General features: G+C 39.1%; 1 pseudogene; it reads right to left on the reverse strand.

The window, feature by feature from the left end:
• Window positions 1-15409: 15409 nt before the first annotated feature.
• LOC110570967 lies at window positions 15410-16058 on the reverse strand (annotated as a pseudogene).
• Between the last annotated feature and the right edge of the window lie 1627 nt (window positions 16059-17685).

The raw sequence follows: 17685 nt of genomic DNA on the forward strand, positions 1-17685 counted from the left end.
GTAGTAAGAAGTTGCTATGGCTGGTGTCAAAGAGGTTACTGCTTGTGTTCTACTCTAGGATTTTAATGGTTTCTCATCTCACATTTAAGTCTTTAATCCACTTAGAATTTATTTTTGTGTGTGGTGTAAGAAAGTGGTCCACTTTCATTCTTTTGCATGGGGCTGTCCAGCTTTCCCACACCATTTGCTGAAGAGACTGTCTTTTTCCCATTGGATATTCTTTCCTGCTTTGTCAAAGATTAATTGACCATAGAGTGAGGGTCCATTTCTGGGCTCTCTGTTCTGTTCCATTGATCTGTGTGTCTGTTTTTGTGACAGTACCATACTGTTTTGATCACTACAGCTTTGTAATATAACATGAAGTCTGGAATTGTGATGCCTTCAGCTTCCCTTTTTTTTTCAAGAGTGCTTTGGCTATTCACGGTCTTTTGTGGTTCCATATAAATTTTAGGATTGTTTTTTCCAGCTCTGTGAAAAATGCTATTGGTATTTTGATAGGGATTGCTTTGAATGTGTAGATTGCTTTGGGTAGTATAGACATTTTAACAATATTTGTTGTTCCAACCCACGTGTATGAAATAGCTTTCCATTTCTTTGCATTGTCTTGAATTTCTTTTATCAGTGTTTTATAGTTTTCAGAGTACAGTTCTTTTACCTCTTTAGTTAGGTTTATTCCTAGGTATCTTATAGTTTTTGGTGCTATTGTATCTATTTAGATGATCTTATGGTTTTTATTCTTAGTTTTGTTGATGTGTGTCACATTGATTAATTTGCAAATATTAAACCACACTTGTTTCCCCAGGATAAATCCCACTTGATCATGGTGAATGATCCTTTGTTGTATAGTTGAATGTGGTTTGCCAATATTTTGTTGAGTATTTTTGCATTTATGTTCATCAGGGATATTGGCCTGTAGTTCTCTCTCTCTTTTTTTTTTTCTTTCAGAGCCTTTGTCTGGTTCTGGTATCATGGTAATACTGGCCTCATAAAGTGTATTTGGAAGATTTCCTTCCTCTTCTATTTTTTGGAATAGAGGAGAGTAAGTATTAACTCTTCTTTAAATGTTTGTGGAATTTACCTCTGACTCCATCCATCTTGTGCTGGGCTTTTATTTTTTTTTATACATATTTTTTGACAACTGTTTCAATTTCATTACTAGTAATTGGTCTATTACTAGTATTTTCTATTTTCCTAATAGTATTTCTATCTATCTACTACCATTTTTCTATTTTCTACTAATATTTTCATATTTTCTATTTCTTTCTGGTTCAGTTTTGAAAGATTGTATGTTTCTAGTAATGTGTAGGCTGTCATATTTTATACATTTTTAGTCTTAATTTTCTTACATCTAATTATGGCCACTTGTTTTCCACCTAAATAAGTTACTTTAATTTTTTTGTAAGCCTAGTTTAGTGGCACTAACTTTTTTTTTTTTTAAAGATTTTATTTATTTATTTGACAGAGAGAGAGAAAGGGAACACAAGCAGGGGGAGCGGGAGAGGGAGAAGCAGGCTTCCCACTGAGCAGGGAGCCTGATGCGGGGCTCGATCCCAGGACCCTGGGACCATGACCTGAGCAGAAGGCAGACGCTTAACGACTGAGCCACCCAGGCACCCCTAGTGGCACTAACTTTTGTTTTAACTTTTGTTTTTTCTGGGAAACTCTTTTTCTCTCCTTCAAATCTGAATGATAATCTTGCCAGGTAGAATATTCTTGGTTGTAGAGTTTTTCCCTTCAGCATTTTGAGGTCCCAGGGCTCTCCACACAGACGGCATCCTGTCAGGACAACTAAAGTTGAAGTGGATGCAGGCCAGCATGTCCCAGGGTTCTATGCACTGAGGTCATTCTGGCAGGAGAGCTAAAGCTGAAATGGTTGCATGCTGGGGGGTTCTGGGGCACTCTGCACACAGAGTGCCCTGGTGGCATGGTTGAAGTGGAGACACTGTGTGCGCTGGGAGCTTTTCACATTCAGGGCAACCTTGTAGGACAGCTGAAACTGAATTGGGTGTAAGCTGGTGTATTCTGGGATGCTCAGCACAGAGGCTGCCAGGTCCAGGTGACTAGAGCCTAGGCTAGTGCAAATGGGAGTGTTCTGGGGTGCTCTATGCAAGGGTTACCTTGGCAGAGTGCCTGGAACAAATGCAGGCATGGGCTGGGATTTCCCAGGGTGCTCCACTGACAGAGTAGCTGGATCTGAAGCAGATATGAGCCAGGAGGTTTTGGAGAGCTCTGCACTGAAGGTGCCTAACAAGCTCTCTGAAGCCAAAGTGTTGTGGGCCTGGAGTGTTCCAGGGTGCTTTGGGCTTGTGTCACCTTGGCAGAAAGGCTGGAGCTGTAGTGAGTGCTGAATAGGGGTGTCACAGTGTGTAGTGCCCTTTGGCTGCTTGGTGGGACAGCTGAAACCTGGGGCTCACTGAAGCAATAAGCTAGTTACAGAATCTGGACTGTGCATTTTCTGCATTTTCAAGGGGGTGTGTAGACCTTGTTGTCCATCAACCCCTCCCACCCAGAGAGTGGTCCAGCGGCAGCCACCCCCATCCCACCCCACCCCCTCGTTGTTTGCTGGAGTTCTAGGGCTCTTTTATATGGTAGTTACTCTTTTAAACTGTGGCTTTGTTTTCTGTTCCCAAGAATAGAGGAATCTGTTCCTGGTCCCTCAGTACTATCCCTCCCCACTGCCATTTGCAGCATTGGGAGTGGGAGTCCCCCACATTACTGTGTCTCTGTCTCATTGTTCTCTCTATCTTTTGTTGTGCAGAAGCTGTTCAGTAGGCCCTCAGTTCTTCAGGAGGAATTGCTGTATGAGTAGGTGCAATTTGGTGTGTTCCGTGGAGGAGGTGAGTTCAGGGTCTTCCTACTCACCATCTTAGACCAGAGCCCCTTATACACTCCTCATCTCATTCATTGAATTCAGCTCCAGAATTTGTTTGGTTCTTTTTTATAGTTTCATTCTCTTTGGTAAGAGCTCCTTCTGTTCAATATTTTACTCCTGAGTTCACTGAATTGCCTTTCTAGTTTTCTTGTAGCTTGTTCAATTTCGTCATAAAAGCTATTTTGAGTTTTGTATCAGTTAGATAGCAGTATTCTGTACCTTTGAGTTTGGTTGCTGGAAAATAATCATTTTCCTTTTGTGATACCTTTTAAATAGTATTTGATGACACGAACCTCTATTTTCACATTTGAAGTAGTAGACTCCTTCTAAAGTATTTATTTTATTTTATTTTGGTTCTTATAGTTCAACAGGGTGGCAATTAGAAAACTTTCTTTTGTATTCCAGAATGTGGCACTATAGCTCAAGTTTTTGGTTTCTCTTATTGGAGTTGCCTCTCCCAGCTGCACTCAGAAGTACACACAAAATGCTGACAGCAGAGTGAGGGGAGGTGTGGACTTAGCATTTGGGACTTTGGGGGTACCTGTGGACCTGGTAGGGGGATCTTCAAGTGGGGGATTCAAGAGGTCCATGGGTGGACCTTCTGCTGAAACCCCAAAGTAAAAGAACAGGAAATGCGTTTCTTCAATACCCTTTAATATTCTTTCCTTTCCCTCCACCTAGTCATAAGATCCTTCCTCAGATATTTTGATCCATTTCTCTCCAGCTGCAACTCTTGTGGCTGAGCAGTTTGTCGCTTAACACTTTTACTTTCTACCTCTTCTGCTGGAGAGGTAGCCACTGTCAATGTTGCCCTGGGAATGGATCACCTCAGTGAGTTCCCCTCTCTCTTCTGTTTCCAAACTCATTTCTATCCTGCTCCAAAGCCATGCTGAGTTCTCTGATTAGACAGTCTGGATCACTACAAATTCTCTATCTCCCATGGGTGTCTGCCTAGTTTGTACATTCTAGGTTCCCTTTCTCCTGATTGCAGCAATTGGGCATGGGGCAGGTTCACCAACTCCCTTAGATCCACAGCCCCTTCTGAAGTTCTATCCACCCACTTTTGGATACATAGGTGGATACAAAACTCCCAGGTATGCCGGTGTAAAGTGTAGAGACATTTTTGCTTGGTTAGGGATGTCCAGTTAGTTGACAATTGAAGTGGAGAGAAAAAAGGAATGACTCACACTGCCATGATGCTGATATCACTCCTCAATAATTACTTTAAATGTCAGGGTTCTAAATGCACCAGTTAAAAGATGGGAATTGTCAGAATGGATTAAAAAAACAAAATGCAACTATATGAAGAAACCCACTTTAAAAAGACACACATTGATTAAAATTAAATAGTTGGAGAAACATATACCATGCTAACACTAATTAAAAGAAAGCAATTGCTATATTAATTTCAGACAGACCAGACTTCAAAGTAAAGGAAATTATCAGGGATAAAGGGCGTTGAACAATGATAAAGGGGTCAATTCTCCAAGAAGACAAAATAATCCTTAATGTGTATGTGCCTATCAACAGAGTATCAAGTACATGAGACAAAAACTGATAATTGCAAAGAGAAATAGATGAAGCCTCTATCATAGTTGGAGACTTCAACATCCCTGTATCAGAAATGGACACATCCAGGAGGCAGAAAATCAGTAAAGACATAGTTGAACTCAACACCGTCAACCAACTGGATCTAATGGGCATCTATAGACTATTTTATCTAACAGCAGCAGAATATACATTTTTCTCAAGCTCAGACAAAACATTTACTGAGCTCACATTCTGGGCTGTAAAACACAATTTAACAAATTTGTAAGAATGGAAATAATATAATATCTGCTCTCAGACTACAATGAAATTAAATCATAACAGAAAGATAACTGGAAAACCCCAAATATATGGACATCAGACATCACACTTCTAAATAATACATGTGTCAAAAGGAAATCTCCAGAGAAGTTAGAAATATTTTGAACTAAATGAAAAGACAGCTTATCAAAATCTGTGGGATGCAGTGAAAGCGTGCATAGAGAGAAATTTATAGCACTGAATGACATTGGAAAAGATTCAAAAAACAGAGCACATGCAACATTCTCTTCTAGTATAGGGTTGTGAGTGATTTAAGACATTGATTTTTGGATATTTATTGATATTTATATAGCTCTAGCATCAAGCATAGGTCCAGCAATAGTTAATTCTCAATACATTAATGCATGAAAAAAGTGTTGCATAAAAGCAATGAGTAATAATGCAAAGCAGTAAATAAGTTAGTATCAAAAGATTTTTGCAGCTATTACTACAACCGGTGTTCAAGGCAATGAGAGATCAGTGGTGGGTGGAATAGGTGGGAGGTCTTGTGAAGAGGTGAAATATGATGGGGTTTAAGGGTTACTAAGATTTGGCTAGGAGCATAGTCTGGGCTGATAAATAGCATGAACAAAGTATAAATTTTAGAAATTAACATGGAATGAGGATAGTGAGGTGTAATCTTGGAGGTTAAGGAACTAGATTATTGAGAAGTAGAACATTATTTGTACTCGGGAGTAACACTGAAGGTTTGAATGACATACTGATATATGTTTTAAAAAGTAATTTGAAAATATTTGTGAAATTTATTGTAAATAGAAGAGTGGACATAGGAAGAACATAATGAGGCTATTGATGTAGTCCAGGAATCATGCAATAGGAGCTCAGGCTAAGGTGGTGGTGGGCAGGATGAATGATCCCTCTATTTCTTACAGGCTTATTATATCTAAAAGTGAGGAGTTTTAAAGGAAGACTGGAAATTGTTGAACATATGCTTTAGACTGGATTGTTCATAGTGTTTCATCTTATAGATGTGATCAAACACTCATGAACTTGAAGTGAATTCATCACCACTTTTTATCGTACGACTTGTATATTCCCGAGTATTTAGGCACCAGCGATGAAGATATGAATTAGATATTTCAGTTGTTATTGATATTATATTATTCTGAGAAATATGGAAGTAGGCAGGAAAGCCAAAAACCAAAAATGTAAAAATCAATAAGATAATTCCAGTGCTATGAAAATAGAGTAGTATGATAAAGCAAGCTTAGAGGTGACAATATTTGATAAGGGATCTTGGAAGTCCCCTTTGAAAAAGTTGACACTAACTGAGATCTGAAATCATTAGAGGGTTACTGTGCAGGGAAACAGAATTCCAGGGAGAGGAAAAAGCAAGTGTAAAGATCCTGAGGTGGAAATAAGCTTGATATGTTTGAGGAGCTGAAAAAAGATTGGCGAGGCTGGAGAATAGTGAGCAAGGAAGAGAGTGGTAGGAAAGTAGTTCTATAATTATGCAGTGGTTAATATATATAGGGTTTTATAACTCTTGGTAAGAAATTTGAATTTCATTTTTAGTGCAATGGGAAAAAAACAATGTTTTCAGTTCATGGTGACATGGTCAGATTTATCTTGCTAAAATATCACTTTGGCTGGTTGGGGAAAATATACTATAAGAAGGCAAGAGTGAAGACAGGTAAGACCAGCTATCTTGCAGTCAGTTGTTCAGGTAAGAACAGTGGGTATTTCTGCTAGGATGACAGTCATGGAGATGGAAAAAGGCTAATTTGGGATATATTTTGGTAGCAGAATTTACAGGACTTTCTGATTGATTAGAGGTTTGAGGGAAAGAGAAGTTTCCAGGATGACTATTAGGTTTGTTTGTTTGTTTTTAAAGATTTTATTTAGTTTTTGACAGAGAGAGACACAGTGAGAGAGGGAACACAAGCAGGGGGAGTGGGAGAGGGAGAACAGGCTTCCCACGGAGCGGGGACCCCAAAGGGGGCTTCGATCCCAGGACCCTGGGATCATGACCTGAGCCAAAGGCAGGTGCTTAACGACTGAGCCACCCAGGCGCCCCTGTTTTGTTTTTTTTTTTAAGATTTTATTTATTCATTTGTGAGAGAGAGAGAAAAAGAGATAGAGCACAAGCAGGGTGAGCACCAGGCAGAGGGAGAAGCAGGCTCTTTGCTCAGCGGGACTCGATCCCAGGATCCTGGGATCAAGATCTGAGTAGAAGGCAAATGCTTAACCAACTGAGCCACCCAGGAATCCCTATCGGATTTTTGATCTGAGTACCTGGGTTATTATAGGTGGTGCTGTTTTACTGAGGTGGAGAATATGATGGAGTGAGATGGGTTTGCAGAAGAGAAGTAAAAAAAATTGTTTGGGACTTTTAAGTCACAGAAATTTGATAGATGTCAAGTGAACATCTTTATGTATGAGCTTGGAAACAGAGGTGAGGTTAGAGTTGCAGATATTTGTAGTTTTCAGCATATAGATGATAATCAAAGCCAATGGGGAGGGGGAATGAGATCACCTAGGAAAAGAAAATTGAGATGTGGAACATTCCAAAGATTAGAGATTGGCAGTGGTGGAGCACCCAGCAAGTAGAATGGAGAAGGAATGGCTAGAAAGGGAGGGGGTGGTGAAAGAGTGTGGCACCAAGAGGAGATGATTCATGACGGAAGCTGAGTTTGGGGGAGATGAGGGCAGAATTGGGACCATTTATGTGGTAATAAGGAGACTGGACGTTACTTTAGAGGAGACTTTTACATGAAGTAGGAGGACTGGGAGCCCAAGAGAGGCATGGAGAGTAAAGAAGTGGAGGTGGTGGGTATAGGTAACACTTCCCTAAGCTTACTCTGAAGGGGAAGTTTGTTGGGAAATGGGACTTCTCAGAGCTACAGGAGGCTTTCTTGTTTTTCTTTTTTAGCCTGGGAAATTGGGCTAATTGAAGGCAGTACTTCAAGAAAGTGAAAGGACAGGGGCATATAGAGAATAGAGAACCACTGGAGAGATTGTCCTTGGATAGCAGCGGGGTGTGGGGTGTGGAGCGCTCAGATGAGGTAACCTACTAGATTTGGGGGGTGGGAGTGGTGGAGTTCCCATGGGATTTTTTTCAGGGACATATGAGGCAAGTTTGAAGGGCAGAAGGAGAGTTTAGGGGTAAAGGCTTGAGGAGAGAAGAGTAGGGGAAAAATGTGGAATTGTCTCAGAGAGTAGAAAAGCAAATTTATGAATGAAAAGTAGATTTGCCATGCAGTGTTGAGCATCTATGAATTTGTGGTCATAAATGTAAAGGGAAACCAGTAAGCATAGTCATATGATTAAGTTAAAGGTCCCCCTACCTTAAAAAAAATTCTCTTTTGAAAATAAATCCATGACCACTAGCACGATGCTGTGATGTATAGGATTTGGAACCTGATTTCCAGTCCCTGCTACGTCACTAAACTGTGTGGCTTTGAAACGATTGCTTAATTTGTCTGAATCTTCACTCTTTTTTCAGTAAAATGGGAATAATACTGAAACAGAACTCATGAGATTGTTGCGATCATTAAGTTAAATGGAATATAAGGAAAATGGTTTGCAAGTCATATGATCCCATCTAAGTTTTAGTTGCGAAAATGGTTTTCAATGTGTTAGATATTATTATTGTACAAAGAAGGCACTGTGCAATTAAAAAGAAGCTGTTTTCCCCCTACTCAGTACAGTGAGTACTACTTTGAAAACCTTCAACAGATTTAGTAAATGATATCTTTCATCAGTCTCTAAAGTACACATTGAAGAAAAAGACTTAAATTCTAAAATGCCAACAACTAAATCAACATTTGTCCAGAGGTCTATATATTATGTAAAATTTGAAAATAAAACATAGGCATCTATACTATTGTATATTTTTACCATGCTTACTACTAATATATTAATTATATGTAATACAATTTTATTATAATTCTTAAATGTGGGAAAACTAAAACTCCTTGAGAAGAAAATTGTTGTGCTAGTCATATATATTTTTAAATGAATCTATTCGAATTCTGCCAGCCTATCTATAGATAGCCCTTCTTAAATGCATTCACAAAGAAACCAGTGATGTTCATACTTAATCAAATATTCTAAACCCAATATGTAATATTTAAAATTTGACGAATTTTATCGTATGTTCAAAAGAAAGATCTCTTAAGTCCTACAAAAAAGATTTATTTTTCCATCTTCCTTTGTGTGAAACAGCCTGGGTTTATGAAGAGTAAAGTCTGATAGTTCAGCAAAGTGAAATTGTCCTTTTTATCTGCTGACTATCCCCAGTGCAGTGTTCTTTACATTGCTTGCATTTGCTAAACCAGGACCTGAGGAGACTTACCTCTTAAATAACAAGGGGAGAACGGGGGTCTAGTGGCTTGAGTATTATCCTGACTTCAGCACTTCAGGGATTCTGTCTTCAACTAGCTGTTTCATTTAATTATTTAACTGTTCTCATCCTGCTCTTTGTGTATAAAAGAAAACAATATTTTCCTCATGCCTTATAAATGTTCCAGGGCTTAATTATTGCTTGCAAACTTCTCTGAGCCTTCTGAAAAAGGGTAGACATAATTCTTCGATCTTATAGATAGACACTGCTTAGGGGTTTTTCTGAATGCAGAATGGAAAATAATACAAATTCATCTGAGTGATGTGTGAGAGGTTCTGTAATGCTGATTGCATATCACTGGAGAACAAATTAAGCCCATCAGATGCCTCAAATATCAATCTCAAATCACAATGTACTTGAAACAGGGGCCTGGTGTTTTATTTACGAGATGATCACTTTCCTCTCCAAATGAATTAGCTCTTCCACAATGTGTTGATTGGTGGAGTGGGAGTTTAGCAGGCTAGGAATTGTGTACTTCTTGACAACAGAACACTTGATGCCTAACTTTTGTGGATAGATTTTAAAACTGTTAAATGAAATATCACCATGGAATATCGATTATTCGTTATTCTTGAAGAGCAGGTCAAGCCCAGGATTATATGTTCAGATTTATAGAAACATTACCTTTTAGAATATATTAAGGGCTATGATTTTTTTTTTTTTTTGAAACAGGGAGATGGTTGGGGGAAGAGATACATCTAAAAATACGTATTTCTAGGGCTGTCAAATCTCTTTGCATTTTTTGAAATATAAAGTCAGCAAGGTAAAACTGATAACAGAAAGACATATAACCTAATGAGGAAATATGCAAAGGATATAAATAGCTAATTCAGAGAAGAGTAATCCAAGTGACCAGTAAATATATAATAGTGGCTCAAGTTTTCTAGTGGTCAGCAAAATCTAAATTAACGTTAATAAAGTGCTGTTATTTATATATTGCCACCCAGTAGAACGGCAAAGAAATAACAGATGATTATGTTTCCTGCTGGAGCAGAGATGGCGGGGGAAGCAGAGCCCTCCCATATAATATACATCACTAGTAGAAATGCAAATATTACAGCACAACCCAAGAAAGCAGTGTGAGCACATTTATTAAATCACACTTCCATTTCTTGGAATCCTTGTAAATGAAAGTTCAAGTCAGTAAGGATAAATAAGAAAGAAATCAAAGACCCATCACTAGGTGAAAAGTGGAACACATTTTGGTGAATTCAGATTGACGTGAGAAGTGCTAATTATCCACCAAAATTTATTTTCTCCTTCTTCTGTAGTGATCAAATCATAGCTGAGATGTGGTTGCCTGGCCAGGGGCTGCCGGGGTCCTCTTGCCACTAGGGATGGTCTCGTAAATTAGGTCTTGTCAAGGAAATGTGAATGGAAGTCCTGAGTGCCAATCCAGGGCCGACCCATGCGCCTCCTACCTGTGCTCCTTCCTGTTTCCAATCCAGGGTGGGACTGGCAATGGCTTCAGCAATGTAATATCCAAAATTGGATATTACATATCCAATCCTATGTACTGAGGATAATATAACTGCCATCAGCCTGAACAACTGTATGAATAAAGCTGCCAGGGGACAGGGGACAACTGGCTGGAATTATTAGATGAAAGACAAAGTTTGAGGGTTTTTTTTTTTTTTTCCTTTGTTTTTGTTTTTGTCTTTGATGTTTTTTAGGTTGCTTTATTTTAGCAGTTTAGCCATTTACTCTAATGAACAACATGCCATGCAATATTATGTAACCTTTGTTAAGAATGAGTTAGATCGGGGCGCCTGGGTGGCTCAGTTGGTTAAGCGACTGCCTTCGGCTCAGGTCATGATCCTGGAGTCCCAGGATCGAGTCCCGCATCGGGCTCCCTGCTCGGCAGGGAGTCTGCTTCTCCCTCTGACCCTCCTCCCTCTCATGCTCTCTGTATCTCATTCTCTCTGTCTCAAATAAATAAATAAAATCTTTAAAAAAAAAAAAAGAATGAGTTAGATCTACACCAGCTGAGTCAGCTGCGTGAGCAGGGGGATTGCATGACATACAAAAAAGTTTCCATATGATCCAATTTTTGTAAAATAAATGCAGAAGCATATACCCCAGTAGGACACACAAAGAAGGCTGGAGATTGAACTAACAATTAAACAACCAACCGACAAACCAAGTTAAAGTAACCTAGGCAGGAATTGCCAAGGTGCTGTATAATATGGAATCTGAAAATAACAATAGAGAGATTACAAGGATAATTCTTGTTCAGATTTTATGACTTTAATTTTTACTTGACTTCTGAGTCCATTATGTTCTTTTATGCTATGTTTCCAAATGTTTACTTAGTATCATTACCTAGATATTCTGCAGGTACTTCGTATATAAAAAGAAGATGATTCCCTTCTTGGGAAACAACAAATAATAAACATGTGTGAAGCAAGCATTTTAGAGCACCTACAAAGTGTCAGGCTTTTGTGACGTATGTTGGGTGATACAAAAACTAAAAAAAGTCCCTCTCTCTCAAGAATAATAGTCAGATGATGGGGTCCCTGGGTGGCAGAGTCTGTTAAGTGACCAGCTTTTGGTTTTGGCTCAGGTCTTGATCTGAGGGTCTTGTTCTGAGGGTCGTGATCTCAGGATCGTGAGATTGAGCCCCACGTCGGGCTCCCAGCTCAGTGTGGAGCCTGCTTAGGACTGTCTTTCCCTCTTCCTCTGCCCCTGCCCCCCACAAATAAATAAATATAAGAATCCATAGTCAGAGGAAAGAGGAAATATAAACAGATAATTTCAATAAAATTTAATGAATGCTTTAATATGGATATGTACAGAAAAATGTAGGAGATTTGAAGAAATGTCCCTTTACTTGATTTCAGAAGCTAGGCTAATTTTTAGGGATAAGTTTCACTGAGCCTGGTTAATCTTTGTGCTTTGGTGATACATTGTCTTACTACCTTAAGAATGTTTATCATGTGTTATTATTGTTAACTTACTTGTTGGAAGGTAAATATGGTCACTACTCCATTTCCAGGCAAAGCACCAGGCACAAAGTTTGCTAGGGAATGAGGAAAAGTGATGAAATAAACATGATTCTTGTCCTTGATAAAGGAAAATTTCAACTTTTAATGTTTGTGGTCCTTGCCCTGGGGCTTCCAGGGAAGCTATATTTGAACTTTACCAAGGTCAGAATGACTCAGCAAAACCTCAAAGCATGGGCTCTATTTCTGCCCCGAGCACACAGTGTACATCTGCTTTGTTAGAGAAAATAACCAAAAAGGAGCATTCTGAACACAAAGATAAGAAAAAGTAGGAAACTTCCCTGGTTTCTGTAAGATTAAAGTCATACAGCCTGGCATTTACTAGAAACATGAGATAAAGTCTGCAACTTTCTGAAATGTTCTTTGTCTAATAATTTGTAACTTTTTATGTAAAAAGTGTATATAACCCGGGGCGCCTGGGTGGCTCAGTCGTTGGGCGCCTGCCTTCGGCTCAGGTCGTGGTCCCAGGGTCCTGGGATCGAGCCCCACATCGGGCTCCCTGCTCTGCGGGAAGCCTGCTTCTCCCTCTCCCACTCCCCCTGCTTGTGTTCCCTCTCTCGCTGTATCTCTCTCTGTCAAATAAATAAAATCTTTAAAAAAAAAAAAAAGTGTATATAACCCTACACTAAATGTCCCCTTACTGGAGCATTCTTGTCTTTGTGAAGATCGTGTATTGGGTAGGTATCCTAACTTGGGCTTGAATAAAACTCTTCCTTTTTTTTTTTAGAAATTGTAAAAGGTTTGTTCATTTTGCATCGACATCCTCAGGGAACTCAAAGACCTGTAGGAAGTGGAGCTGTGTAAGAAAAGGTGTGGAAAAAAAAAAGTGTTCAGAGAACATTCTTTTCTACTGTAGTAAATATTCATTAGGAGTAAAATATAGTTCAGCTGGCTTCTAGTCCAAAGCTGCTTTGTGATGTTCCATGTAGTACAACTGGGTCTCAGGGCTTCTCTGACCAATACTGATTTTTTTGTTTTCTTTCTTTCTTTTTTTTTAAATATTTATTTATTTGAGAGAGAGAGCGAGAGCACGTGCATGCAAGCTGGGGGAGGGGCAGAGGAAGAAAAACTCAAGCTGACTCTGTGCTGAGTGCAGAGCCTGAGGCAGGACTTGATCTCACAACCCTGAGATCATGACCTGAGCTGAAATCAAGAGTTGGATGCTTAACTGACTGAGTCACCCGGGCAACCCCCAACACTGATTCTTTGTATTCAAGTGTGTCTTGAGTTTATGGGAGCTGCAAGACCTGGAGGGCAGGAGCCAGGCCCAGGATGGCTGTTAATTCAATGGTGTGGGAAGAATCTACTTCATAGTACACTGACTAATTCCTTTAAGATGTGCATGGCTCAAACACATAGGACAAAACCACCCACAAAAATTATTGTAAACTTGTTGACTCTCTTATTTATCCTTCTGCTCATATTTCTTGGGTACTGAGTTGCAACTTTTCACTTTCAAATACTTTGGAAACTATTCTAACAGAGGCAATACTTGATGGATGGTTTCCTTAAGTGCTTAGTGAAATTTTGCTGGAACTCATATAACATCTTTCTCTTCTGAATAATGATCCCAGAGAGAAATACTCTTAGAATCATAGAGCTATAAACACTCAAAGTGGGAGGTATTTAAAGGTCATCCAATTTAACCACTCACACAATACTTTAGGTCAAGTTTCTATGATGACATTTTAGGTCTTCCACAGATTAGCCCCAACCAGCTCTCCATACAGGTCTCACATTGTTCATACATTTGCTCTTAGGAAGGCCAGAGAGTTAAATGTTCATTTTAAAGTAATTTCTGGCATGTTTATATGCTTATGGAAGTTACTATCTTATCTCATCAGCATGACCATATGACTAAGTGAACAAAGAATTTAATTTGGATTTATATTATTATCTGAAAATGTCACTTTCAAATATAAGTAAGCATGATATGAAAAAAATCTCTTTAAATGCTTTATACGTTGAAATTCTCATGAGTCACTTGGAGGATAGGTGTAAATTTACTACTATAAGAGAGAAATATAAAAATTGATGATTGTGAAAGCTGCTAACTTTTTGTGCAAACATTGAATATTAAAATAATATTTTAAATGATATTAAATGATATTTAAATAACTGATAATTAGGGAAATGGCTTGATTATTATGGAAAGGCTAAAAGAGTATGTTAGCAACTTTTAGGAAGAATGTTATACCCTTTTTGTTCCCCAAATGTGTATTGAAATGAAATTATAAGGCAGGAAAATGGAAAATAGTACTCTTTCTTGTACTGATTGTTTGGTCTACTTGTTATACCAATGATTGATAGAGGAATATTAAAGTCTCTGACCATGAATGTGGATCTTTTTCTCCCTTTAATTTAGTTAATTTTTGTTTCGCTTACTTTGGTGCTCTGTTTTAGTTTCTTACATATTAAGCATTATTGTTTTCCTGATAAATTAAGCCATTTTACCATTATGAAATGCCTTTACTTACCTTGGGAAATTTTCTTTGTATTGAAGTCTCTCTCTCTCTTTTTTTAAATTTATTTATTTGACAGAGAGAGAGATAGCGAGAGCAGGAACACAAGCAGGGGGAGTGCACAGGGAGAAGCAGGCTTCCCGCGGAGCAGGGAGCCTGATGTGGGGCTCGATCCCAGGTCCCTGGGATCATGACCTGAGCCGAAGGCAGTTGCTTAACCGACTGAGCCACCCAGGTGGCCCATGTATTGAAGTCTCTTTTGATACTGATCAAATCATTCTGCTTTTCTTTTGATTAATATTTTTGTGGTATATATTTTTCCATCAGTTTTCTTTTAACCCATTTGTATCTTCATATTTAAAGTATGTTTCCTGTAGATAATACATACTTGGATTTAAAAAAAAATCCATTCTGAAAATCTTTGCCTTCTAAGTGGAATGTTTATCATATTAAAATGTAATATACCTATTGACAGAACTGGGCTTAAATCTATCACCTTGTTTAAATTTCTATTTGTCACTCTTCTTTTTTTTCCTCCTCTCAATTTTTATTTATCTTCATCACTGATGAAGATAAAGTCCCTCTGGGACTGTTTCATATGCTCTATGCTTATGGCCCATGTTGGTATTGTGCATATCATAGACCAGTCACTGAAACACTGGTCAACTAAGCCCCAATGTTGGAAGGAAGGCATTTTTGCCCTTATGGTTCTATCAAAATGTAGCTTTATCTGAGCTGTATTCTGTGACAATGGTCAGCTTTTTGCACTCCTCTTTCACCAGTAGGACCCCTATTATTTTTTGACAGGAAGTAAGATTTTTTGGTGGGCATTAATAAGGAGGGGGCAGTGCCAAGGTTCCTATGAGTGCAGAGCATGCCATTTGTCCAGGGGGGCAAGATTAGGGATATATTTTGTATTTGACCCCACAGCCAATTGGATGAGCTGCTTTTCAACCACCATGTCTTAAAATTCATATGCATTAAACTTAGTAAAGCCCCACTTCTTGGAAATGTGGATCTTCTGGCCACCAGGGAACTTGAGCTTGGCCCTATGTAAGGCCTCAATCACATGCTTCTTGTCCTGCAGCTTGGTACGGATGGACATGATAACTTGGCCAATGTGGACCCTGGCCACTGTGCCCCGGGGCTTTCCAAAGGCACCCGCATACTTGTCTGGAGCCCCTCAGCCCTAACACTGGACAACATCTTGTTGATACAGATGACATGGAAGGTTGGAGCAGCACTCATATGTGAAAACCATCTTTGTAACAGCTTTTCTCTATATACTTGATGGCACAAATACAGGCGGGCTCCTGGGCTTTAGAGGAGAGCTGCTCATATTCATCTGATCCCATGTGGCCACGTAGTGGGAACTCATCCACTTTTGCCTTCTTCTGCCCCAGGTCAAATATGCGGATCTTGGCATGAGGGACATCTCTGCAGAAGCAAGAGTTTGGATACAGCTTGTTCTTAAAATATTGGTAACAGCAGGCAGGGCGGTGGCCCATGGTGACACTAGGATCTCCAGTGGCACACCGAAGGAAAAGAGTAGGACCCCTACTTTAAGCAATGGTTTTGGCTCTGGAATCCTACTGTGTGGGAGTACTTTCAGTTCTAATACCCTCCAGGAGTTAAATTCCATTGCCTGCTTTCATATATGGAGACCAGGAGTCTGTGTCTTTAGTCCAACTTACTGCTTTATAATTTTGTTATTTTTTAAGTACATGGAGGTATTAATTTTGTTTTTGAGAATGGCTACATTTTTATTTATTTTTAATGAACATATAATGTATTATTGGTTTCAGAGGTACAGGTCTATGATTCATCAGTCTTTTTTTTTTTTAAGATTTTATTTATTTATTTGACAGAGAAAAAGAGAGATCACATGTAGGCAGACAGGCATGCAGGCAGGCAGGCAGAGGGAGAGGGAGAAGCAGGCTCCCTGTTGAGCACGGAGCCTGATGCAGGGCTTAATCCCAGGACCCTGGGATCATGACCTGAGCCGAAGGCAGATGCTTAACTGTGTGTCCCAGGCACCCCTGTGATTCATCAGTCTTATATAACACCCAGTGCTCATTACATCACATGCCCTCCTTAATGTCCATCACCCAGTTACCCCATTTCTCCAGCCATCTCCCCTCCAGCAACCCTCAGTTTGTTTCCTATGATTAAGAGTCCCTTATGGTTTGTCTCCCTCTCTGATTTTGTCTTGTTTTATTTTTTTCCCTCTCTTCCCCTATGATCCTCTGTTTTGTTTCTTAAATTCCACATAGCAGTGAGATCATATGATAATTGTCTTTCTCTGATTGACTTATTTTGCTTAGCATGATACCCTCTAGTTCCATCCACGTCGTTGCAAATGGCAAGATTTCATTTTTTTGATGGCTGAGTACTATTCAATTGTATATATATACCACATCTTCTTTATCCATTCATCTGTTGATAGGCATCTGGGCTCTTTCCATAGTTTGGCTATTGTGGACATTGCTGCTATAAACATTGGGGTGCAGGTGCCCCTTTGGATCACTACCTTTGTATCTTTGGGGTAAATACCCAGTAGTGCAATTGCTTGGTCATAGGGTAGCTCTATTTTCAACTTTTGGAGGAACCTCCATATTGTTTTCCAGAGTGGCTGCACCAGCTTGCATTCCCACCAACAGTATAAGAGGGTTCCCCTTTCTCTGCATCCTCGCCAACATCTGTTGTTTCCTGACTTGTTAATTTTATTGAGAATGGCTACATCTTTATAATGTTTCTTTATAATTTTTTCTTAATAATTTTATCAACTCTTTTTGGAATGTCAATGGGGGTAGGCTGAATAGGTGTATAAGTGGTGTGTGTGTGTGTGTGTATGTATGTATGTAGGTCACAGAGAGGATTTACCATATAATCTTGAGTGGAAATCTTGTTTCTTTATAAGATAAGAATAATAATATCTCATTTATAAAATTATTGTAAGCCTTAAATGATATAAACCACATAGAATGCTTGGTAAGATGCCTCACCCGATAAAAAGACTCAGTAAATACCATGGAACATTTTACTACAAAATAGAGTCACGAAGTTATTGAAAATGATAGAGAACATGAGGAGATAAAAATTGCATCAGGCCCTGAGAACTGCCTTTGGAATATT

The sequence above is a fragment of the Neomonachus schauinslandi genome, chromosome 11 (assembly GCF_002201575.2).
Source record: "Neomonachus schauinslandi chromosome 11, ASM220157v2, whole genome shotgun sequence".
Taxonomy (NCBI): Eukaryota; Metazoa; Chordata; class Mammalia; order Carnivora; family Phocidae; genus Neomonachus; species Neomonachus schauinslandi.